At 38.2% G+C, this 15636-nt stretch overlaps 1 protein-coding gene across 4 annotated transcripts in view; it reads left to right on the top strand.

Moving 5' to 3' along the window:
* The first annotated feature begins 821 nt into the window (after positions 1-821).
* znf574 (zinc finger protein 574) overlaps positions 822-15636 on the top strand; it is a 46715-nt gene continuing 31900 nt past the window's right edge. Inside the window, exons 1-2 of one of the 4 annotated variants that reach the window (XM_039773144.1) lie at positions 825-886; positions 2914-3065. The gene's annotated coding sequence lies outside the window, so the exon portion shown is untranslated. Of the gene's footprint in view, positions 887-1113; positions 1153-2913; positions 3066-15636 lie in introns of those variants that run through there. The other 3 variants (XM_039773145.1, XM_039773147.1, XM_039773148.1) reach the window with 3 other exon arrangements.

The raw sequence follows: 15636 nt of genomic DNA, 5'->3' as shown, positions 1-15636 counted from the left end.
TTTCCACATGATACTGCTGTAAAAGACACTGTATAAAATACAGGCAGACTGGTGTTACAACATTGTCTCTCTTAATTTTAACCCGTTTTATTTTTTTAACTTGTTTTAGAAAGAAAATTTAATCAAATGAAATAGTGAAAGTACTAATGAAAAAAGTACTACATTTAAAAATAATCTTTACACTGATGTAGTACTTACTCTCCGTCTTTCATTTTCCAGTAGTACTTCTTTGATCTCCCTGCAGCCTTTAGGATATCTTTCTTTTATAGTGTATATTGATTAAAATGAATATATTCAAATGTGAAATTCACTTTGACTTGCAGCAATTTTTCTTTCATTTAAGTAAGAGAGAACCGAGTGACAAACAAAAACGGGTGAACTGCTTTTTATTACTGGGTTGACAGATTGTTGGGTTTTTCCAGCGTAGCAATTTAAAAGTAAATTGCTGCTTTCTGTCTCTTCATTTTATTTATAGAGCCGGCGTATAGACGCTACTTTTCCTTTCAAACATTTAGAAGAAAACTGGGACAGGACGTTTTGTCCGAGACGTAGGTCTTAACTGACAAACCGGGACGGCTGGTCACCCTACGGGTTACTAATGTTTAAGTTAATGCTTTAATGCTTTATATCAATAGTGCCGACGCTCATTACCATCGTTTCAAAAGTCTTACACAAAACATTGAGCTACAATGGAAAGACACACAATCCGCCACTTCTTACGATTGTTCCTTCAACGCCAATGTTAATAAACAACCGCGTCTTCTCTAAAGCGGCCGCTGTTACTGTAGATATTTCCAATTGGTTAGCGCTACAGGGGAAGCTACCAATGAGCATGCTTTTAGTTGGGAGGTGTATGGCAGCCATCGAAGTACATTGAGGCTAGAGCGTGAGTAAATAAATAGTATCTTATTACAACTGGCTTTATATTAAAGTGAAGTAATAGCTACTGTTCAAATGAAAAACATCGAATGGCATGTTCTGCGTAATATACCCTCTTTTTGGTTTTATATAAAAGTATAATAAGGTAAACCAATAGACATCCCGAAGGGTCGTATCATAGAGCTGTTGAAGGGGGCCTAGATCGTGAGGCTTCGGGAGGACTGAATCACCTCCCTTCTACGGGGCACAAAAGCAGACGTGCTGAGCCGCAGAGTACGTGGGTAGTATAAGCTGGGATAGTAAAAAATAGCACATATTGGTGGTCTCAGTGATACAGGACTTGCCATGCCATCCGATATGCAGTTTTCTGGGTTTGAATCAATTCACTGGCACTTCTACAAAAACGTTATTTCTGAGAGACTTGTTTGTGTTTAGCTCATAAGACAAAGAAGAGCATCTTAATATTTTAGTCCACGGCGTTTGTATTTGCCTTCCCAAACACTGAAATGGTGTTGTCGCACTTGACAATAAGTAGAGCGGATTTTTTGTTTTTATGTTTGCTGAGCAGCTGTTACACCAAAGGGCAGAAATATGGAATCTGCTAAATGCTTTGTATGTTTTTTGTAGGTTGAAATGCTATTTAGCGAGAGTCTTCAGTTAGAGATGCTGGACCGAATCGTCATTTTGTTGTTTCTTAGTTATGAAGTAGTATCACCATTCAGTTTTTTTATATCTCAGTTATTGCGGCATTTCATGTCCGTTTTACCGAGTCGTTGTTCTGTTAATCTGCCAGAGTCCTGATTTCGTTCTTCACAATACAACAAATTTCTTCACATTTTTAACACGCAGTGATCGGGGCATGTTTAGGTAATCGACATTCGACACATACCCTGACACACGAATATTTCTTTTTCTAAACAAAATTGATATTCAGCTTCTTCCTAAGCAGTTAATTAAAATGATTGCTTGCTATTTCTCTTTCATAATTACAAATAATTAAATAACCATAAAATGAGGGCAGTTGCATTCATCATAACCTAGGACAGGGATCTTCACTAAATACAGTGCTGTAGGCCACAGCTGCTTCAGGTTTTCACTCAAGATTTCCACATTTTATTTGTCATGTGCACACTCAAGGGTATATAGTGAAGTACAGCTCAGTGAACAGCCTGTACTGTCCAATGAAGCTAAAAACTATTAATTGAAAAAGATAAAGTATTAAATGCAGATCGAGGTATAATAATTCTTGAGTAATGTTACTTATAAATAATAGCAATTTTTGCAATAAGAGAAATGTCAATTAGTTGTTCTTATCACCATTTCAATACCAGGCAGCGATATATTCTGTCAGTATGCTTTTAACTGCCACGTGATAGAAGGACTTCAGGACTCTTTTTGACACTCTGAATTTCTTAAGTTGGCTGAGATGACAAAGGCATTGCATTGTCTTTCTCACCTGAATGTGTGTGTGGACCTTGTTAAGTCACTCCCGCTGTTGATTCCCAGGTATCTGAAACACTCAACCCTCTCCACTGCATTAATTGCCAATGAACAGAGATGTGTACTCCAGTTTTTTTGATTCTCATTCTCCCTTCTGAAATCCACTATATGAACTCATTTGTTTTGCTTAAACAATGGACAGACTGTTTCCTTGACATCATAGTAACAATCCAGCCACTTTGTCTAAGTAGGGCTTTTCATTGTTGATGATGAGGCCGACCAGAGCTTTACCATAAGCAAATTTAACAATGATGTTTGAGCTTTACCTGGCTACACAACCATATGTGTATAGTGAATACAGCAGGGAACTAAGAACACACTGCCCGGGGTGGGTGCTGCCAGTGTCCAGGGTAACTGAGCTGGAAGTGTGTTTTCCCGCCTAAAAATGTCTATGTAAGGCTGTTGTTTATTGATGTTCGCTCAGCCTTCAACACAATTGCCCCAACCACACAAGCAACAAAATTACCGATTCTGGGTCTCCATGTGCATAGCGTGGAACTAAAACCTAGATTCTGTTGTTTTGTTTTGTTCAAGTTGGAAAAAGTGGAATCAATACCTGATAGATGGCATCATCTGTGCATCTGCTTGCCCCGTCTGGAAAATGAATTGGATCCATGTCTTTAGGAAGATAGCAGCTGACGTGGTCCACCTTAATCTGACGTTTGAAGCATTTCAAAACTACTGAGGTAAGAGCTACTGACCGGTAGTCAGTCAGACTGGATGGGGCAGTGTTCCAGTAATTAGAATCCAGGCCAAGTAGATAATGAAACTTGGTATTTAACATATATGGCTTGTTAGAGCTTTCATTCTTCCAAGTTAAATCTTTATCACATTGTAGATTTTTAATTTTTTAAGAACTTTATCCATTATATGCTATGCATGAGCATTATCCATTATATGCTTTGTAGTCTGGAACAGATTTGTACCTCTTGGTCCTTCCTTTCTTTCTCATTTATTTTAAAACATTTTACTAACACCAGCTACATAGCTTGTGGTTACTTTATCATTTGCATCTCAATATTAATTGATGGCTGGTCAAGAAAATAGGCAACAATTAAACAAAAATAGGCACTTATGGATTCTGAATTATAGCAACACAGAGAGATACAACTAGTCCAAAAAATTGCATTAGCTGTAAATAAATGGGTTCCATTAAAAAATTGGTTAAAATGAAAATCTTGAGCCACTGTAGACCTCCTGTGGTGGGCTGGCGCCCTGCCTGGTATTTGTTCTTGCCTTGCACACCTGTGTTGGCTGGGATTGGCTCCAGCAGACCCCATGACCCTGTGTTCGGATATAGCGGGTTGGAAAATGACTGACTGACTGACTGTAGACCTCTAGGATGTAACTGAGAAGCCCCGACTAAGTAAAAATGGTCAGGTTTAATAAAACACTTTGAAACCTAGCGAAACAAACATCCACATACATCAGGGATATCAAATTACCATCTTGGTGGGGTGCAATGGCAGCAAGTTTTCATTCTACCCATTTTTTAAATTAGTGGCCAGGTTTTTTGCATCTATTTCAGTTTTTTATATTAATTTTAATTGACTTGCTATTTAAGACTAAGACCCCTTAGTTGTTTTTTTTCTTAATTAGCAGCCAAACAATAATGAGATGCAAAATAAGAAAAAAAAACAGATGGCCAGATAACTAAAAATATCTAAAAATAAACAAAGGTAAAGGTCTCAGTAACATTGATCTGCTCAGGGCCACAAAACATCTTGACAGTGCTCTTTCATGAAAGAAAACCAACAGTTTTGGAAATGTCTGCTGTGGCAGAATGAGCGCATCAACAAGCAATGCAAATGGAAAGCAATTTTATTAACAGGAAGAAGTTGCAGTATAAGGCCCCAACTTAGTTGGTAATTTTTTGGCTCACTTTACATTACTTTCTTTTTTTTGGCAGCCATTTAAGTAAAAAAAGAAGCAATTCAGAGGATTGAGTCTTAAAAACACACTGCAGTTAAAATGAAGGTCATTAATTAAGAAAATGGCAGGAAGGAAAAACATCATGTGGGGTGGCTGTATGTGACCAGCCTTCTCTGTTCTAGTCTGTTGTAAACTTCCTCACCTAACACCCCTTTCTCACTTAGAATCCCCTTCACACAGTCTGTCCACTTACTCTTTGGTCACCCTCTGTCCCAACATCTCCATATCCATGATACTTCTTGTGACTTGCCCTTAGCACTTTAACTTTCTTTCCTGTATTTTAATAATAATGATAATTTTATTTATATTGATCCTTTCCCATGCTTAAGGTGCTTTCTTTTGAGTTTTCCCCAACACTAACTGTACCACTGATTTTCTCATTCCTGATCTTAAGAAGCTTTGTTACTCCACACATCTATCTTAAACATCCCCATTTCTGTAGCATCTGGATTTCCTTTCATGATCACTTTTAACTGTGCAGGTTTCTGATTCTTACAACAATGTTGATCTGACCGCTTTTTTTTATACACTTTACCCTTCACTCTTACACTAATTCTTTGGTCACATAACAGTCCTGATACCTTTTTTTCCTATTTTTCCAACTTGATTGCATTTTATGATTTATTTCTAGTTCTAGCTAGAGAAGGATACAGTGACAAAATAAATACAATGTCAATCTCTAGACATTGCTAAGTTCACCTTTTTATCATCATCTGTCCTTATTTATTTTTTATTTTTTGGATGATAGGGGGCACTCTTGTAGCATCTCTAAAGCTAAATTGAGATGAAAGAAGGAACAACCACAAAAACAAAGGTGTATTTATATATACTTTAAAGGGAATTATACAACTCAAAGGAAACACAAAGTACAAAATAAAGAGAAAATAATCCTGCTGCTGGTCTACATACACAGTGCCTCTTAACAAAGTCCTAAAGCATATCCTCCTTTCCTCGTCTTAATTTCTGCCAATAAGGATTGCTATCCTGACTCTATGCTAACTGTGTTGTGGGCTGTATTAAGCTTTAGTTCCCATTCTGAGGACAATTCCGGTACTATCCAGAACTATACCTAGATTGGGGCTGATGTATGTTTTAACTAGGGACACCAGGGTAGAGTTCCATTAAGTGGTTCTGTATGTCCCTACACCTAATATGGCCATTAAAGGGCCAGGATTTCGTTTAGCCATCTACCTTTGAGAGAGGTGGGGTTAATATGGTCCCACATGGACATATCCTTGAGTTTATGTTCTCTAGCCTTCTGGGGAAATATTCTTTACTTCAGGTCTTTTCTTACATTGACCAGTGCTAGGTTTCATATAGAGCAAACATTCAGGACCCCCTGCCAAAACACAAGACACACTACTTCATTGTGAAGCCTGACATACAAGTTACACTGGTAATGCATCTTGCATGAATATCTCTTGCCACTGCTTAACTCTTTGAATTAACAGAGTTTTGAGTATCCCTGTCCCTATTCTGTAGCATTGGCTCGCTCTTGTAGTTTCTCCCTCCTCTGCCATGTCACCTTATTAGAAATACTTTATTGCCAAACTTCAAACACAGACATAACACGACAATGCTTGTTACTGGTGAACTGAATGATGCAGAGGCTGTGTGTGCAATTGTGTTTGCAAGTGTTTTTGAGATGTGGTTGCCATAATGCAAGCATCCAAAATTTTAGATAAATTAACAACAAGTTATTTCATAAGTCTTTGAAAATTATTTAGCAGTAGAATATGTAGATAGGACTGACATTTTTTTTGTTTAATGTCCTTTAAATATCATTTTCCATTTTGTCTACTGTGTTTTTTTGACTTTTCCATTTTGACATTAGACTGTTCACAAACTATTCTTTTACTTTGACTCTCAGTGCTCTGTTTTCCTGTCCAGTTCACTTTTCGCAAGACAGTCTTTCTTCTTCTACCTGACATTACAACATGTAATACATGAAACAGATTTGAGATCCAAAATTCAGTTTGAAATTATTAATATTTTGAGAATGTGACCTGGGTAGGAATGCTTGAATTGAATATTTGAAGCTAAAATTATTTTTTTCACAACATTTTTTGTGTGGCATTGCTTTGGTGTTGACCAAGTTACATTTGTTAGTTATTTAGGTTATGTTACATTGATAGAAGTATTTTCTTAGTTATGCTAAAATGTTTGCCTATATATTAATGTATAGCCTATGGAATTTCTATTATATCCCCCACAAGCTAAACTGAAGTGGAATATTCTAATGATTTCCTGTCCCTTATGGCGCTTTTCCACTGCATAGTACGGCACGACACGGTTCAGTTCAGCTCACTTTTGGGGGGTTTTCCACTGGGAACAGTACCTGGTACCTGGTCCTTTTTTTAGTACCACCTCAGCCGAGGTTCCAAGCGCGCCGAACCGTTACCAAAATGTGACGTGTAAACTGCTGGTCACTGATTGGCCGGAGAAAATCATCATTACTGCGTCACTGGCTATTCTTTTCTTTAAAGGTACACACACGCGGAAGTTTGTGTCCCGTCTCTCCATCGCTGGACGCAGTTTGTTGCATAAGTGGATGAATGTTTCTTCAGACATTCGAAAGTTCTCCAGCCACTGAGTATTTGTAAAACCGGGAACAATCACATCCCACCACTCTGAAGCACGGTTAAATGTCCAAACAGATGGTCTGTTGCGGCGACTTTTTTGCAAAATGTGGAAGATCTGTAATATACAGAATCAGCATTTTAATGTTACACTGGCAGTTAAGTTCATTTTATGCTTTGCAACAGTGATAAAAGTTAGCTAGTGATGTGCTTTTTTTAGATGCTTACCCTTGCGCGTCGTCGAGCTAAAGTGTTGTCGTTGTCTGTGTGTTGTTGTAAAAGTTCCACGGTGTCACGGCAGTAGAGGCGGCGCAACTATAACGACACATGAATAATCCCGCCCACTCTAAAGCGGTACTAAACTGCAGTCGAAACGCAAACCGAGCCGAACTGAACCGAACCAAGGTGAGCTGTACTGAACCGTGCTGTGCCGTACTATGCAGTGGAAAAGCGCCTTTACACTACCGATTAGTCCCAGTTTATGATCTGCCTTGCAGTTGGTAAGGCATGAAGGGCAGACAGTTTTCAAACTGTGTCCTGTATCATATTGTATTGACCATATTGAATGTGCCATACATATAAAATGTACTGGATGTAATAAGTAAAGCGTATGTAAGTTTGCCGTAGAGAAATAATGCAACCTTTAAATATAGAAAGTAACTGAAGTTTAACAAGAAAAAGCTAAGATTGTAGCAGAAACTTCTTTTTCTTTTTTGTCTTTTATCCTGCTGGTCTAATAACTTTTTTTCTCTATTTTTGGGTGAAATGTTTTGCTTTGGTTCTCCCCGTGTCTGCGTGGGTTTCCTCCGGGCGCTCCGGTTTCCTCCCACAGTCCAAAGACATGCAGGTTAGGTGGATTGGCGATCCTAAATTGTCCCTAGTGTGTGCTTGGTGTGTGTGCCCTGCGGTGGGTTGCCGCCCTGTCCGAGGTTTGTTTCCCGCCTTACGCCCTGTGTTGGCTGGGATTGGCTCCAGCAGACCCCCATGACCCTGTAGTTTGGATATAGCAGGTTGGATAATGGATGGATGGATGTTTTGCTTTGAACTTTCACTAAACCATTTTTAAACAAACTTTATTGAACTGAAAAATTTCTTTTGTTATGTGTATCCTACCTTGCCAACTCAGATGCTGCTCGATTTTGGGAATCTGGAAAAGACTCGGCTACAATATTCTTCAGTTTAAATGATTTTATTTAAACTGACTTATGGTGCATTTCTTAATGAATAAGTGTCCAACAGCATTAAAAAATAACACTTTGCAGAAATACTTTTTTTTAGTATATGTTTGATTTATGCCGTTAGCCTCTAGGATTAAACCTGCACTCTACAGTTTTCAGTCCCAGTCTCTGTCTGCTGACATTGGATATATAGTTAAGACTTGTTCAGCTGTAACATTTATTTTAGTACTGGAATGTTTTTATGGGTGTTTTAATTAAACTGGCATATGTTACTTGGTTAGTAGTCGGTGTATGAAATTCAGTCATTGTTTAAATATTTGACTTTTTAAAAGTCACCAAGATATCAGGTTTACCTACATGACTCATTAGTTTTTTTACCAGATGCTTATGACTCTTTGTGTGAAGATTTTGTCTTATATGAACTTTCCCGCAATTTCTACTGATGTCCTGTATTATACAATACATTTTTTAACCTAAAGAAATCTGATGAAAGTTATTATTATTATTGCCTTTGACAAGTTTGAAAACAATGATAAGGTTCCCACATGGCCCTCTGCGCTCCAGAATAAACAGGTTTAATTTCATTAGTCTCTCTCTCTGTAGGTCATATCCTTGAATGTCGTTCATGACACAGCCTTTAGAGCTGTTCTGTCTTTTTTGTAGTTCGGTGACCAAAACTCTACACAATATTCCAGAAGTAGTCACACTAGCACATTATGGAGTCTGAGAATAACACCCTTTAATGTATTTTCAGCAGTTTTTGCAATATAACCTAACCATTTAGTTGCTTTTTAATAGCTTCTACGCATAGCCTCAATGATGAGAAGGTTGATTCAGTTTAAACAGTTTTTCATGGTTTGCTTTATGTAGGTCACAGTCATCCATCATGTATATATAATCAGTTTTTCTTTTGCCTAGATCAAGTAATTTGTACTCATGTACATTTTTAGTCCGCACAAAGCAAGCAGATAGTATTACAAAATACAAGGCAAAAATGCACACAATGGTAAATTTTATACTACAGATATAGGAAAATTTGCTGGGTACAGATACAGGGGAATATCCAGTCCTGAAGCTGATGTTTATCCAAAAGGAAGTGGATGCAGAGAGGCAACCATCTCTGATTGGGGATGACGGACCATCACAAGGCACCCAAATGTACATACTGTAATCAAAGCAGACTGAAACAGGAAAAGGTCTCCAGTCTAATGGGATGTCCGATTTAATGTCTGGGGTAGTTAAACAAAAAGAACTTTAAAGAAATGGATATTTTTTGTTAATGCTAATTGTCTTGCAAAAATGTAATAAGCTTTTTAGGACAGACTTTCCTTCATGGAAGCAGGCACAACAGTGAATGCCTACTACTGGTTGTGGATATAATTGGGAACTGGACTGGAAAAGACTGATGTTACTGGTCATCTTGGTTCTCCACCTCCATTCCAGAGGTGGAAATGGAGAAACAGTTAATGACTGTGTATACTCCTTACTCTTTTCACCTGTGTTTCTCATTATCCTTGCCTGTGAGGCACTCCCCAGGCTCATGTGTTTCTCAATACTACCACACTGAGCAATTTAAAATGGCCAATTAACCCAAAAGTATCCAAATAATCCACATAAACCCCATGTAGATACAGGAGGATATACAAACTTTACACACATGGTAGCTGAGGAAGAACGTAAATTTGAAACTCTATAGAGGTAACCACTGCGCCATCCTAGTTTTACTAAGTTCAGTCAATAAAGTGTTTCCCTTCAAAGCAGAAATGTGCCTGTATTTAAGAGATTTGTGGCAACTGCAAGTTTTAGCCACTGTGGCACTCCTAGGTACACTGTAGATTGATTGTCCCTGATATGTGAATTTACACTGCTTGGGTTTGTTAAATCAGCAGATCTTTATGTATCTTTCCTGACTCTCCCTATACTTTGTAAACAGTCAGCATTTTTTAAGTATCAGGTTAATCATTTCTTTTTATTTGTACATTTTCTGCTACTGTGAGCATCATATCTTTTCTTATCTAGTGTCCAGAACAGCTGAACGGGTTATGCTTTTGAGTGACCAATATTTTCATATTAATCATATTTGGAGCAGAGCAGTATAAATATAATCGATTTGTCTATTAAATGAAAATCTGGCGACTGTGCATTTTTATATAGATAAACTGGGCAAAGCATGAAGATGAGGCATTAACCATTTTCAGTATATTGATGCCACAAAAAATATATTTCTGTGCCACATCATATCCCATTTTAACTATATTTGTTTACAATCGCTTGTGTATACTCTAATCCATGGCCTCACTATCATTAGTGTCTAGGGTGGGAGACGCACAATATAGAAGCAAATGTGGAGGTTATTGACTTGGGCTGATCTCAGTGTTAGGTTAATAAAAAAATAATATGATCACCATGGGCTGTCTTATTTATCTTACATGTGGACATAGAAAATTGTTTCACTGGAATTTTTTTTGTTCAGTATCTAAAAGTACTGTAAATACTTCTCACAAATCAATAATAAAATAAACATTTTAATATTACATCAGTGCAGCATTAATTAGTGTGCATTGAAATTATTCAGAACATTTTCATTTATGCAAACTTTTTAAAGTTGCTTTTGTAACATCACACATTTTAGATCGGGTTTATCTAAAAATTACTTTGGTTTGTGAGATTTGCAAGATTTGATGCTTGCATCCATATGCAATAAAGACATTAGCTTTTTTTTAATAACAAAAGAGTAATGTTAATGGACAAATTTGAAATGTCACAAACATCTAATTTATGATGTCTCCTCCCTCTTTTTACATTGGTTCCAAATTTAATGTTATCTTTTTGAAATTGAAATTCTCAACTTATTTTAGAGTTGTGCCCTTGTTTTGTTGCTTGCAAGGTGTCTCACATACAGTAGATAATCATACTTTGATATTGCTTATGCCTTTATACTAATCCAGAAGTTTCCACTGAACTGGTCTGACTATAACTCCTACATTCCATTCACTCCAGTATCATTAATTATGTTGTTGATTAGGCTAGAGATTTTGACAGCTCCCCTCTCCTTTACTGAGTTTGCAGGCCTCAAGTCTTTTTTTGATATATTTAGGTCCTTTTTTTTTTTTAAGGTTTTTTCACAATGTTAACAGGTTGGTTCATGTTTCATGAATTGTGTACCTGATCTCCACAGCCTGCCCTTGCAACTAAAGGCAAAATCAAACCTGTATGATTTTATTGTAGTGAGTCTCAGACTAGGTGGTCTCAGTTGCCACATTTGGTGATTGGGAGTGTGCCACCGATTATGTAAATGAAGGCTACAACTGAAGATTACTGGAAACATTGTGTAATGTGACATAGGCTGAAATTGACAGGGTCCAGTAATGAGATCAGCAACTGCGGGTGGCAAGTCTGACATGCTCCAGAACTACAAGTTGCGTAATGTGATGTCAGTTTTAGTTGAAACCTGGTTAAAGGTTTATCAGGTAGGTATTTTTTAAAAAATAACATTCTCACATCTGCTTATTTAAATTTGCAATATAATTTTAAAAATCAATTGTAAAATTTGGTTTTGTGTCACTAGGTAAATATACAGTGCATCCGGAAAGTATTCATAGCGCATCACTTTTTCCATATTTTGTTATGTTACAGCCTTATTCCAAAATGGATTAAATTCATTTTTTTCTTCGGAATTCTACACACAACACCCCATAATGACAACGTGAAAAAAGTTTATTTGAGGTTTTTGCAAGTTTATTAAAAATAAAAAAAATTGAGAAAGCACATGTACATAAGTATTCACAGCCTTTGCCATGAAGCTCAAAATTGAGCTCAGGTGCATCCTGTTTCTCCTGATCATCCTTGAGATGTTTCTGCAGCTTAATTGGAGTCCACCTGTGGTAAATTCAGTTGATTGGACACGATTTGGAAAGGCACACACCTGTCTATATAAGGTCCCACAATTGACAGTTCATGTCAGAGCACAAACAAGGCATGAAGTCAAAGGAATTGTCTGTAGACCTCCGAGACAGGATTGTCTCGAGGCACACATCTGGGGAAGGTTACAGAAAAATTTCTGCTGTTTTGAAGGTCCCAATGAGCACAGTGGCCTCCATCATCCGTAACAACCCTAAGCACACAGCCAAGATATCAAAGGAGTGGCTTCAGGACAACTCTGTGAATGTCCTTGAGTGGCCCAGCCAGAGCCCAGATTTGAATCCGATTGAACATCTCTGGAGAGATCTTAAAATGGCTGTGTACCAACACTTCCCATCCAACCTGATGGAGCTTGAGAGGTGCTGCAAAGAGGAATGGGCGAAACTGGCCAAGGATAGGCGTGCCAAGCTTGTGGCATCATATTCAAAAAGACTTGAGGCTGTAATTGCTGCCAAAGATGCATCAACAAAGTATTGAGCAAAGGCTGTGAATACTTATGTACATGTGATTTCTCAGGTTTTTTTATTTTTAATAAATTTGCAAAAACCTGAAGTAAACTTTTTTCACGTTGTTATTATGAGGTGTTGTGTGTAGAATTCTGAGGAAAAAAAATTATTTAATCCATTTTGGAAAAAGGCTGTGAATACTTTCTGGATGCGCTGTATATGCAGTCATGATTAAAACAGTAGACCATATATGAATTTCCACAGTCAAGATATTAAGGTAAGTTAAATGACATTAAATAAAGAATACATTTAGTTTGCTTTTAAGGCAGCTCATACTTGCATATCAAACAGCTCAAGAAATCCCATTCATAATGGATTAGGATGTCACAGGGAGATCTCTGATGATGAAGCATTTTTTTCGGTGGAGAAGGAATCAATATTCTAGGCACTGACAGGGCTGTGATGACCATCCATGCATGTTTTTGAAATTCCACGGAGTAGTATAGGCTATTTTATACTCTTGTGATGGTTCTTTGGTACCAGTCATTTACAAAAACACTGATTACTCTCTCATCATTGGTCATGAGCAGATAGATGCCATTAGCCTCCTCTGCAATCTTAGTCCGCATTAAAGCAATTATGCCTTAATGGGAAGATATCAATTTTAACTGCTAAATGCTTAAATATATAAATACTTAAATATAAAAATAAATATTTTGAATAGTAGATGTGTAATTAGGCAAATGCTAGGTTAAAATTAATTAAATTACATATAGGACTGATTAATAACTTACATTTTATAATTTTTTTCAGATTGAGGAAAGCTTCAGCAGATTAGATATTCATGTCATTGGTTTTCTTCCAGCATGATAGGCTTTATCTGTATGAAAAGGTTTCCTTGTGCACAAAGTATCCAGTGTATCTATGTGTTTTCAAATCGTGTATTTAAGTAATGCAATATGAATGTGTAGGGGTTTTAAGAATGTTATCAAAAGGAAGAAACACATCCAACTGTCAATGAAAAGCACAGATAGCAGTAAAATGGAACCCTTTATCTACACTAAGGGTGTGTTTGACATCAGACCATATATTTGATAGTAATTACAAACACAAGTAGAACTAAGAAAGTAGAACTGAAAGTAGTATAATGAAATGTTTCCAAAAATATATATGTACATGCTGTATATGCATAATACATGTACTGTATATACTGTACATATATATAATTACATGTATGATGTATGTTGTGTGTATATACTGTATAGTAGCTGCAACATTAAAACCACCTGCATAATATCCCCTTGTGCCACCAAAACAGCTCTGACCCTTTGAATCATGGGCTCTAACAGAGACTTCTGAATGTGTCTTGTGGTATCTGGCACAGAGATGTTAGCAGCAGATTCTTTAAGATCTGAAAGTTGCAAGGTAGGGTTTGAGATCTGGGGAATTTGGAGACTAAGTAAACACCTTTAATGCTTTCAGTCGGTCATTGTCCAACCTGCTATATCCTAACACAGGGTCACGTGGGTCTGGTGGATCCAATCCCAGCCAGCACAAGGCACAAACAAACCCCGGGAAGGCGCCAGCCCACCGCAGGGCACACACATACACACACACATACCCACACACCAAGCACACACTAGGAACAATTTAGGATCACCAATGCACCTAACCTACATGTCTTTGGACTGTGGGAGGAAACCAGAGCACCCGTAGGAAACCCACACAGACATGGGGAGAACATGCAAACTCCACACAGGGAGGACCCATTAAACAAATCCAGGTCTCCTTACTGCGAGGCAGCAGTGCTACCACTGTGCCACAGAGCCACCCCGTTAAACGTTTTATGTTCCTCAAATTATTCCTGAACAATTTTTCTTGCTGAAAGAGGTCACTGCAATCAGGGACTACTATTGTCATGATTTGCTGTACATGGTCTGCAACAATCTTTAGGTAGGTGGTACGTGTCAACACAACATCCACATGAACGTGAGAACTTCTGGTTTCATTGTAGGACATTGCCCAGGACATCACACTGCTTTTGCTGGCTTGGCTTCTCCCCATAGTCCATTCGGATGGACTGATCCTAATCCTCTACAGGTAAATGACACATACACACCCAGCAATTCACATGATCTAAAAGAAAACATGATTCATCAGAACCATGGTGGTGGACAGATGTCAGCAATGGCACTCTGGCTGGTCTGTGGCTATGATGCACTGTGTGTTCTGACCCCTTTCTGTCATGGCAAGCATTATGGTTTTTCAGCAGTTTATGCCACATTAACTCTTCTGTGGGGTTGGATCTGACAGGTTAGCCTTCATTCTCCGCACTCACCACCAGTTCACCAGTTGTCCTTCCTTTGACTACTTTTGGTAGGTACTAACCACTGCATACCAGGACCCCACCCTCCCCCTGCCAAGACCTGCTGTTTTGGAGATGCTCTGATCCAGTTGTCTAGCTATCACAATTTCACATTTGGTAAAGAACCTTACGCTTGCCCATTTTTCCTGCTTCCAACATATTATGTTCAAGAACTGACTGTTCACTTACTTTCTAATGCTGCATATCCTACCATTTGTAACAAGATAATCAATGCTATTCACGTCACCTCTCAGTGGTTTTAAAGTAGTGGCTGATCAGTGTACATGTGTGTGTTTGTTTTTACGTATATATACATATGTCTGTGTGTTTTTATATTCATATAACAAGTGCCGTAACATAAAAGGGTTTTTCTCTGTGGGAAATGTTTCCCACTTGTTTCCCCACTAGCACCAATTACAGTACAGCCCAGGAATACAGCACTTCTTCTTCTCTCTCCTTCTTTCCTTCACCTCAACTCCTCCACAGGCAAGCTTTGTCCCTCTTTCTCCCAACTCTGGCTCTCTCTGTGAGGACGCTGACTCCTTTTTAAGCCACACCCGGGAGCATTCCAGGTGGCTTGTTAGAGTGGTCTGGAATTACTTCCAGGTGTGTCAGAAGCCTAAAGTAGGGCTCTGCAGGTCCTGCATGTCCCACAGCTCCCCCTGGCGGCATCCACAGAACCCAACGGGGCTGTGCTGACCAATAGTAATTCCCATACAGCCCTCTGGGAATACTAAGGGGGCTGCCAAGTAGCAGGTTGGGGGTGATAGTGCCCTTCAAAAGCCATCTCCCCTATCCTTCCTTCCTTTAAGATGGTCATCCCTCGCTATATATAT

Source organism: Polypterus senegalus, chromosome 12 (assembly GCF_016835505.1).
Source record: "Polypterus senegalus isolate Bchr_013 chromosome 12, ASM1683550v1, whole genome shotgun sequence".
Lineage (NCBI taxonomy): Eukaryota > Metazoa > Chordata > Cladistia > Polypteriformes > Polypteridae > Polypterus > Polypterus senegalus.
The sequence above is the reverse complement of the archived record's forward strand: the minus strand, read 5'-3'. Positions and strand labels throughout refer to the sequence as shown.